We start from the raw sequence: 8,383 nt of genomic DNA on the forward strand, positions 1-8,383 counted from the left end.
CGTTTGTGATCAGTTTAGATTCGGTTATTCTTTTTCTTGCTAGATTTTGGTTTCAAAAGTCTGACCACAAGTGACATTTTTCTAATTTGCAAAGTGGAACTCCTGTGATACTTTCACATTTCAGATTTGAGGACAATTCGTTCAATATTATGCATTCAGGGAGTTTAACACTTTTGCAATCAAGTTTATGTTGTGACACTTTTGAAGTTTGTAGTGAAACTTTTCCCTTCAGGGGCTTTTGGATTCAAGGAGTAAGTTGTGACTTTTTTCATACCAGGGATTATTTGTGACACTTGAATTCCAAGGGTTTGTGTTGCATGTTATAAAACTAAAATTTGTGAGGTTTATGATACCTGTTGTGACACTATGATTTGTGGGGTTTATGTTGTCTGTTGCGACAATGAATTCGTGGGGTTAGTATTGTATGTTGGGACACTTTTGAATTAGTGGGGTTATTCTTCTATGTTGAGCACTTTTGAATTCTTGGAGTTTGTGTTGCATGTTGCGGCTTTTATAAATACATGGGGTTTGTGTTGTATGTTGTGACACTTTTGAATTCTCGAAGTTTGTGACTTATGTAATTTTAATTACAGTTACAGATACATATATCATATTTGTTGCAGTCTCATTTCCTACGCCTGTTCCCATGGTAAAGACAAACAAAATGCAGATCGTTGAAAAACGAAAAACGAAAGACGACGGAATTTTGGTTTCCTTTTAAAATAAATTTGTGCAACAACTGTCATTATTCATTTCATAAAAAGGTGACTCATTACAATTAAAGATTGTTACTTTATTTTAAAAGAATAATTGCAGTTACAATTACCAATCCAAATAAAATGAGATAATTACAAACAATTACCTAATGTGTTAATTAATTACATTTCGATTAAGAGGTTACAATTACGATAAGCCTGTTGTTTTTAATTAACAGGGTTTGTGTTGGTAAGTTTATGACTCTCATCTTGCAATCCAAGGTTTGAAGGTTTTGTTTAAAGTTATCTCTTGAATTCGTAGAGTTTGCGTTGGAAGTTATCTCTTGAATTCGTAGGGTTTGTGTTGTAAGTTATGACACTTTTGAAATCTTGGGGTTTGTGTTGTATGTTTATGACTTTGAATTTCTTTTAGGGTTTGGTGGTTGTATGTTTTATGACACTCGTTGAATTGTTTTAAGTTTGGTTTGTTGTTAAGTTATGACTTGAATTCATAGGATTATACGTTGTGACAATTGAATTCACAGGGTTTGTGTAGTAAGTTATCCCTTGAATTCGTAGGGTTTGTGTTGTATGTTATGACTCTCTGTAAGTTATCTCTTAATTCTTAAGATTTGTAATTGGGGGGGGGGGGGAGAGGGGGGGGGGGAAAAGGGGGGGGGGGGGGGGGGAGGGGGGGGGGGGGGGGGGGGGGGGGGGGGGGGGGGGGGGGGGGGGGGGGGGGGGGGGGGGGGGGGGGGGGGGGGGGGAAAAAAAGGAGGGGGGGGGGGGGGGGGGGGGGGGGAGAGGGAAGGGGGGGGGGGGGGGTATTAGTTAGATCTCTTGAATTCGTAGGGTTTGTTTTGTGTGTTATGACACTTTTGGAATGGACTGGAATAGAGTATAGAGTTTAGGACAAAAGCCAAGCACTGGAACCTATAAGATCATTCAGCACTGGAACTGAAATTGACAGTAAGAAGGTAAGAAGACTTGCAAGGTGTAATAGGATGAAAACTTTGCAGTTGCACTATGAAATAATAGCTAGGAGAAGGTGGATAGCAAGATGGAAGAAAGAGAATATGAATGAGGTACAGTAAAATGAATGGATTTAGTTGAGCTAGGGAGAAGGACGGCTGCAAGGAATTTTACTTTTTTAATTCCTACAGTGAAGACCCGGTGCAGGTGCACTGAGGGTGCCACCCCCCTACGTAGGTGACACTTTTGAATGCATATGGTTTATGTTGCATGTTGTGACACTTTTGAATTCATAGAGTTTGTGTTGTAGGTTGTGATACTTTTAGATTCATTGTTTGGGCTGGATGTTGTGACACACGTGAATTCGTAGGTTTTGTGTTGCGTGTTATGACACTTTTGAATACGTAAATTTAGTGGTGTATCTTTTTGACACTGAAATGACATCCATTTTCGTAGTCTCGTCAAATTTGGAAGGTAAAAAAATTAGATTAAAAAAAAAAATTAGAAATCAGCACTTGAAAACATCCAAAGTACTGTTGAAATCTGATGCTGGGCACTTCTCTCTAATTACATATCCACTAGTCCTGGGGCATATCCACTAGTCCTGGGGCATATCTACTAGTCTAAAGGAGCATATCAACTAGCCCAAGGGAGACTATCGCTAAAAACGTGAACACTCCCATAGTCAGAAATCACACCTGCAACAAAGCAGCGGATACAGAACACTGGGGAGACATTCAAGGAAAAAATTCAAAATAACCTACTTTGTAGGTTAGCAAAGATATAGCAGACACTGATCACAGGTAAAATAGACAAAATGAAGGATCTCGCATCAGGACAACAAAGATTTGCCATGTCCTAATCACTAAGTGGCAAAACAGTAGTTAAATAAAGACCTATTCACTGCTACTAAATAATGTTATACATCTACTAAAACCATGCACTTTCCTTGGATTAACTTCTGTATCTTTTCCAAGAGACCTTATTTACTGCAAAAGCTTACTTAGCTAATGCAGAATACTTACTCAGTTCTGGGAAGGGGGCAGATCCACTATTCCAGGGGATACTTTGAATGAAGGCATAACTGTTCCCTTCCACGACACCATCACAGTCTTCAATCCAAATATCAGCATCAAGATATAAGACCTGAAGAAACAAAGTAGTGGATACTGATCACTGGGAAGGCTACAGCAAATAAAATAAATAAAACCAGAATCAATCTGATATTTTAGCAAAGACATAGCTGAGAAGGATATTGAGATGAAAAAAAAATAATAAAAAAAGTTTCCAAGTTGTAACAGCAGGAAAACCTTGTAGCTGCATTATTAAATTCTTAAAGTTTAGAAGCAAAGCTCATTACACTGAAATTGGAACTAGACTATCAGAATTAGGCCAAAGGCCATTCAGCGCTGATAGAGAAATTGAGAGAAAAAAGGTTTGAAAGATGTAACTGAAGAAAAACCAATGGAAGTTGTACTACGAAACAATTGTTAGGAGAGGGAGGAAAGAAAGATGGAGGTAGAATATGAGAGGAGGAACAGTAAAAGGAGTGAAAGGGGTTGTAGCTATGGGTCAAAGGGATGCTGCAAAGAACCTCAAGTAATAGGTACAGCGCTGTGTGAGGTGCATTGATGGCACTAACCCCCATGCAGGGCAGTGCACTGAAATGTCCATCAGTATTTTAAAATAAGAGCAGAACCATGAATAAGTATACAGTTTAGAACACAAGGATGAAAACAAATGTTAAAAAGAGGTAAAATATAAAAGCAACTCTAGGAAAGGAGTACCTAAAACCCTTGGATCCCTACTGTTCTCCCTCAACAACTGTAGGACATATGGAGGGTTTGGCTTCCTCTAAACTACTCATTCAAAAACAAATCAACACATAAGAAAATTTATATTATTTTGTTTTTAACCATTACCGCAACTTAAAACATTTCTGAAATTCGTTTGATTTGCAAAAAGAGTACTTGTACAGCTACCAGTGGAACCCACTTTTATATCCTAAAGTTTGGTGGACCACAGTGGGAAATTTAAAGTTTTTGGATATCCAACATTTCAGGGGACCACAATGGGAAAGGGGGATCATGGGGGTTGGGGGGGAACACAAAACCTAAATGAACCTTAATTTCAAGTTATAGCTCTCATTCAGTATAAGGTCAGTTTTTGGAATGTTTTCATACTAAAATCATGCACTAGGGTAAGGTACTGGTACCCTAGTAGGTTAGGTTAGGTTAGGTTTGGTGAGATTGGTTAGGTTTTATTTTAAAGATGGAATGAGCAAGTTGCAGCAGTCAATGACACCAGAGAGAGAGAGAGAGAGAGAGGAGAGAGAGAGAGAGAGAGAGAGAGAGAGAAGAGAAATTACTATTTGGAGGCAACTTTCAAGAGTATGTTGATAGAACAGTTATACACTTACCAATTTACAGGTTCTAGAGCCACCATTGGGTTATTGAATGAACAACCTTTCGATGTTATCAGTGTCATAGCCAAGCAGCGACTAATATCATCCGAGTATGTGGTACAATGATGTCATGTATTATCTATGGTCCCAGGGGAAGGGGGAATGAGTGTTATATTTTTAAAATATGTCAGCTATAGAACTTCTTACTCAGGCCATTTCCTTTGTTCTCAAGCAATTATTACTTTTGTTATTTGGCTAGCATAAAGGTAGACCATTCTCTAAAACAACACTGCAGCCATTCATAAGGTCAGTCAGTATGAATAGGCTTACTTGCGCGCTTAGCCTGGCATAGCCTAGGGTAGGTCAGGTAGGACTTGCTGATTATAATGGGTTAGGTTAGGATATGATAGGCTTCTGTCCAGTTAAAGTCAGAGAAAGGTTATTTTTAGGAAGATTTCCAGCCACCTGCCACATAATTTATATATTTCTGGGTAAAACTCATAAAAATTACAAATTCCTTCTCAAATCATGGCCTGCACAAATGCTTAATATCAGAGAGAATTATAATCAAATTAAAACTCATAAGGCAAGACAATACTGCCTCCCTCTAGTTAATACGGCAAAATTATAGCCAGTAAACTGGTCTTTTTTCACAAATATACCACCTGCTTCTGTTTGCAGATGCCCCAAAATGAAATTGAAAATTAATAAAATTTAAAATAAACACACAAGGGTATAGCCCACCGCATCCTAGACATATTGACGGGCCTGAAATAGCTTTTGTCTCGTAAGCCTAATCTGTATAGGATACCTAGGCCTACGTTTTGAAAAATTAACTACCCTATGAAAACTTGACCTATAAAAAAAAAATAAAACCGTTGCTTTCTTTACCCAAAAATGCATCTTTTTCCAGCAAGGATACTATTAACGAACTTTCGATACTTACCGAAGTTTTATCAAAGCCAAAACCAGAGTAGACATCCATCGACTTAGGAAACATACATAGACCTACACCTTCGAATCAGTGTTGCCACTGGATCCGCATATGAATTCCGTCTGGTTCCGACTGGTGGTAACGAAAACGGCCTTTAAAACGGGTAGTTGTGTAAACTTGACTTTCATTTCATGGATACTAAAGAAAATTAGAGCAGCTATTAAATTGCATCCCATTCATATTAAATGGAGCTGACAAATGTCACCCATGAAAATAAATGTAATTTTTCATCATTAACATTCATCCATCTAACGAAGATGATTTTATATTTTATATATATTTTTTTTAACAAAATACATTAGAGAAATAAACCATATGGTATATATATATATATATATATCTATAGTATATATATATATTTATATATATATATACATATATATATAATATATATATATATATATATATATATATTATATATATATATATATATATATATATATGGTGTGTGTGTGTGTATACAACAGTATATGAACGAGATAAAAAAAATTGACATAACAAAATAGATACAGCCACCCCCCCTCTCTCTACGGTTTCTGACACAATTGCTAAAGCTGCTTGTTTGAGGTTGGAAAGCCTGTTTCCTAGTTTTGGTTTTTATCAAATCTCTTCGAAAATATTTTTCTTTCGGCAATCTGCATTTTGACGTGGTTGGGGACAAACAATATTCAGAGTAAATGTAGGCAAAAGGTTTTGAATTCTGGTTGACCATTTTCATTCTTCAATTGCAAGATAAAGGAAAATGCCTCCGCCCATTATTTGATGCTTTTGTATCCTCTGGGATGTCTACATTAGGTATATGTCTCCCATTCATAAAACAATTTCTGAACATCACCAAATGAATAGATTTAGTGGGACCTCCATGACAAACTTGGAACCATGTTTAGCATACTTAGTAGGGCGTCATTTCTTATACAATTTGGGGGAAAGACAGATAGTGTACTGCATACGCACCTTTCGAGTTTAAAGAAAATCTCTCCTTTATTTGAACAAAAGCTGTTTTCCTGAAACTGTCGACACCTGCTTTCATATCAGCAATCATTGTCTCATTTGCAGCTATATTTCGGTTCTTGGAATATTTGTGAATATTAAACACCTAAGAACACTTGATTCAAGGGAATAATAAAGTTTGTTTCATCACTAGGGTCAATAACATTGAGCTGGGACTATCAGTAACTTTACTAGATATAATAAAACCTTAAAATATCGAGTACAAAATCCTAGCTTTATTTGAAATTGTTAAAAATATGGCAATATAAAATCTAAAAATTGAAAATATATAAGAAAATATGAGTCTTGCAAGGGCATTATATATGATTGTGAAGATGTCAATCTGTCTTCTAAATGCTTATTTGAGAAATACAAGGTGATGGGGTCGCCATTGCCTCCCAGTACACATTTTCTTTGGAAGTGTCTTCGCTGCGTTTGAGGCACAAAGGTGAATTGAGTGACAGGCGCATTTAAAAAATTGTGATACCTGGTGCTCTTTTCTTCAATCTACTAATTAATTAATTAATGTTGGCCCATAATGTTACTGGCGCCAAGTGTCGCAAATCCAATCAAATTTTCTATTGGGATTTCATGGCCTGAAAGCAAGTTCATAATCAAATAAAAGAGATGTCGTCCTGTCGATCCTCATCTTATGGCTAGATTGTATGAATGGGGCATTAGAGCCTTAAAACAAAGTTAGCTAATTCTATCATATAATATCTATATTTATTGTTAAAATTTTTTTAAGGAAAATTATGTCGGACAATTCATTACAGAAATACATGATCCCTATGATATTCAAATTAATCGATATTTTTTAACAGAGGCAGGTTATGGAAGACCCTGCTAATTCATATTGGGTTTAACTTGATACAGAAATGCAAGTTTTAAGGGCTATGCACTTCAAGCATCAAAGATTAGATAACATTAAGATTCATAGTACTCACAAAATAGCTGCAGCAAATACAATTGTAACAATGGTAATGGTGCGTTATTAGGTACCAACCACACATAATGTGGGATAAGTCAAGGCAAATACGGTATAGACTGCGTGTAAACAAGAGAGGTATAACGGATAATTTTTTTCCGACAAAGTCTGGTTCCGACAACAACACAAGTATTCAGCCAAAACTTTCTAAATTAGTTACCAATTTTCATACTTTATTTTGTTATTTTAGTTGTAAATACAATTCAGTTCAACAGATATTGAAACATACATTTTATATCATAAAATAAAAAGATATAAAACAAAAACAAAAAAAATATTTGTTTAGCCTTATGAAAATAACCCCCCCCTATGCGAAATTTTTTTCCGTTCCAGACAGAGTAAGACGGAATCGGAAAATGAAATGATGGTGCTCGCACCGTGGATTTATTTTTCCGTCATAACTTCAAGAATTCCGCATTTTGGCAACGCTGCTTCGAATACTCCCCGAGACTTGGCTGTCAACGAACTTAAATATAGTACCTATTTGCAATATTTACCAGGTCAGAAATGAAGCCGAAATGATGCTGAACTAGAAATCAATAGCAGAAGCCGAAGAATTTATTGGTTTCACGTCTTAGTTACGAGTCAACCGTTTAAAATCATCATGGCCGACTTCCCTTCCTCCTCCCCGTCCCCATTCGCAAACATGGACGGTGAAAGAATATTACCGGATAGTTTTTTATTCTCAATATATTTTCCTCCAAGGGTCTCCGTATATCTATTTGAGCGCGACGTTAATTAGACATATATAAAAGCTATGTTGAATATATCTATTGTGTACCCTTTCGCAAGTATCATTATGATTTGATTTTAAGTTCTAGCGAATTATTAAATGCCTGTTGGCAACTGCCGGCAGGAGTACACGAATGACTTGTCAGTCAAGAGTAAACGTAATTAAAACTTTATATAATTCGAGACGTTTTATTTTACGGTGAATAAAAGCTATAGTCGGTTAAAAAAGTAAGCAAATAAGCAACTTGCATAAGTAAAATGAAGATTCCTTTACCAAGCCATCCCGATGACGTGATTTAACCGCTAAGATCACCATACGACCTCCAACCCGAGTCTGTCTTGCCTCTCACCTTGGCCAAGTAACTCAGATGTCCTTAATAGTCCCGAGATACGATTATTTCATTTGCTCTGAATATATTCACCCTCAAGTTATACATAGCACAAACATCGGAATAAAATACGAAGAATATTGCACAAAATTGGACGAATTTAACGTTGACTGCCAATCTAAGAGGAGGCGTAGGCCATCAGTGGATTGACTCCACCCAAGGATCGCTTCAACCTATAGATTGGTTTAATTATCGTGATTTTCTGTGTCTATCGGCCGC

The 8,383-nt window shown here is 36.6% G+C and overlaps 1 long non-coding RNA gene across 1 annotated transcript; it reads right to left on the bottom strand.

Annotated features, from left to right (window-relative positions):
• Nucleotides 1-1,885: 1,885 nt before the first annotated feature.
• Nucleotides 1,886-7,671, bottom strand: LOC135196419 (uncharacterized). Its single transcript, XR_010310408.1, has 3 exons — nt 7,541-7,671; nt 2,693-2,813; nt 1,886-2,365 (listed from the first exon to the last, which is right to left on the bottom strand). It is a non-coding gene; the product is annotated as an uncharacterized LOC135196419 (long non-coding RNA).
• Between the last annotated feature and the right edge of the window lie 712 nt (nt 7,672-8,383).

This window comes from Macrobrachium nipponense, chromosome 23, assembly GCF_015104395.2.
Source record: "Macrobrachium nipponense isolate FS-2020 chromosome 23, ASM1510439v2, whole genome shotgun sequence".
Classification (NCBI taxonomy): domain Eukaryota; kingdom Metazoa; phylum Arthropoda; class Malacostraca; order Decapoda; family Palaemonidae; genus Macrobrachium; species Macrobrachium nipponense.